The following is a 2,500-nucleotide window of genomic DNA, read 5'->3' as shown; positions in this document are numbered from 1 at the left end:
GCTCACGGGGCTGTTAGGGTGGCACAGAAATCCCTCGGAATGGGAAAACGGGTCATTTTCGTGTTGCCACATTGCATGCGAACGGCATGAAACTTCCAGAGGCATTTGCAGCAGGAATGCATGTGCAGTCAAAAAAGTGAATATTTTTCACGGATAGACCCCGTGAAACGCTAGAAATTGGCGGCGATGTCTCTCTTGTGGCTCACGGGGCTGTTAGGGTGGCACAGAAATCCCTCGGAATGGGAAAACGGGTCATTTTCGTGTCGCCACATTGCATGCGAACCGCATGAAACTTCCAGAGGCATTTGCAGCAGAAATGCATGTGCAGTCAAAAAATTGAATAATTTTCACGGATAGACCCCGTGAAACGCTAGAAATTGGTGGGGATGTGTCTCTTGTGGCTCACGGGGCTGTTAGGGTGGCACAGAAATCCCTCGGAATGGGAAAAAACGGATCATTTTCGTGTCGCCACATTGCATGCGAACCGCATGAAACTTCCAGAGGCATTTGCAGCAGGAATGCATGTGCACTCAAAAAATGTGATATTTTTCACGGAGAGACCCCGTGAAACGCTAGAAGTGGGCGGGGATGTCTCTCTTGTGGCTCACGGGGCTGTTAGGGTGGCACAGAAATCCCTCGGAATGGGAAAACGGGTCATTTTCGTGTCGCCACATTGCATACGAACCGCATGAAACTTCCAGAGGCATTTGCAGCAGGAATGCATGTGCACTCAAAAAAGTGAATATTTCTCACGGATAGACCCCGTGATACGCTAGAAATTGGCGGGGATGTCTCTCTTGTGGCTCACGGGGCTGTTAGGGTGGCACAGAAATCCCTCGGAATGGGAAAACGGGTCATTTTCGTGTCGCCACATTGCATGCGAACCGCATGCAACTTCCAGAGGCATTTGCAGCAGAAATGCATGTGCAGTCAAAAAAATTGATATTTTTCACGGATAGACCCCGTGAAACGCTAGAAATTGGCGGGGATGTGTCTCTTGTGGCTCACGGGGCTGTTCGGGTCGCACAGAAATCCCTGGGAATGGGAAAACGGGTCATTTTCGTGTTGCCACATTGCGTACGAACCGCATGAAACTTCCAGAGGCATTTGCAGCAGGAATGCATGTGCACTCAAAAACTTCTATATGTTTCACGGATAGACCCCGTGAAACGCTAGAAATTGGCGGGGATGTGTCTCTTGTGGCTCACGGGGCTGTTAGGGTGGCACAGAACTCCCTCGGAATGGGAAAAGGGGTCATTTTCGTGTTGCCACATTGCATAGGAACGCCATGAAACTTCCAGAGGCATTTGCAGCAGAAAGGCACGTGCACTCAAAAATTTTAATATTTTTCACGCATAGACCCCGTCAAACGCTAGAAGTTGGCGGGGATGTCTCTCTTGTGGCTCACGGGGCTGTTAGGGTCGCACAGAAATGCCTCGGAATGGGAAAACGGGTCATTTTTGTGTGGCCACATTGCATAGGAACGGCATGAAACTTCCAGAGGCATTTGCAGCAGGAATGCATGTGCACTCAAAAACGTCTATATTTTTCACGGATAGACCCCGTGAAACGCTATAAATTGGCGGGGATGTCTCTCTTGTGGCTCACGGGCACTGTTAGTTAGGGTCGCACAGAAATCCCTCGGAATGGGAAACGGGGTCATTTTCGTGTTGCCACATTGCGTACGAACGGCATGAAACTTCCAGAGGCATCTGCAGCAGAAATGCATGTGCACTCAAAAACGTCTATATTTTTCACGGATAGACCCCGTGAAACGCTAGAAATTGGCGGGGATGTGTCTCTTGTGGCTCACGGGGCTGTTAGGGTCGCACAGAAATCCCTCGGAATGGGAAAACGGGTAATTTTCGTGTTGCCACAATTGGCATACGAACGGCATGAAACTTCCAGAGGCATTTGCAGCAGAAATGCATGTGCACTCAAAAACGTGAATATTTTTTCACGGATAGACCCCGTCAAACGCTCGAATTTGGCGGGGATGTTTCTCTTGTGGGTCACGGGGCTGTTCGGCTCGCACAGAACTCCCTTGGTCCACCTGATTCGTGCATACAGGCAGCAACTAAAACTCTGTAAACCTGCTGTGAGGACATCTAAACAGTGGACCAGTGAGGCTGTGGAAGATTTGCGGGCGTGCTTAGACTGTACTGACTGGGATATGTTCACGACTGCTACCAATAGTCTGGATGAACTCACAGAGGCTGTGTACATCAGCTTCTGTGAGGACAGCTGTATCCCAACACGTACCAGGGTGAACTTTAACAACAACAAGCCCTGGTTCTCAGCAAAGCTCAAAAGGTTGAGGTTGGAGAAGGAGGAAGCGTTTAGGAGTGGGGATAGAGACAGATTCAAGGAGTCGAAGAACAGGTTTAGCAAAGCGGTGAGAGAGGCTAAACGACTGTACTCAGAGACACTAAAACACCAGTTCTCTACTAACGACGCTGCTTCTGTCTGCCAAAGGGCTCAGGCACATCACCAACTACAA

Source organism: Petromyzon marinus, unplaced genomic scaffold, assembly GCF_048934315.1.
Source record: "Petromyzon marinus isolate PM22_M1 ecotype Great Lakes invasive population unplaced genomic scaffold, UKy_Petmar_22M1.pri1.0 PM_G_Scaffold_38, whole genome shotgun sequence".
Classification (NCBI taxonomy): Eukaryota; Metazoa; Chordata; class Hyperoartia; order Petromyzontiformes; family Petromyzontidae; genus Petromyzon; species Petromyzon marinus.
This window is presented reverse-complemented; position numbering follows the sequence as displayed.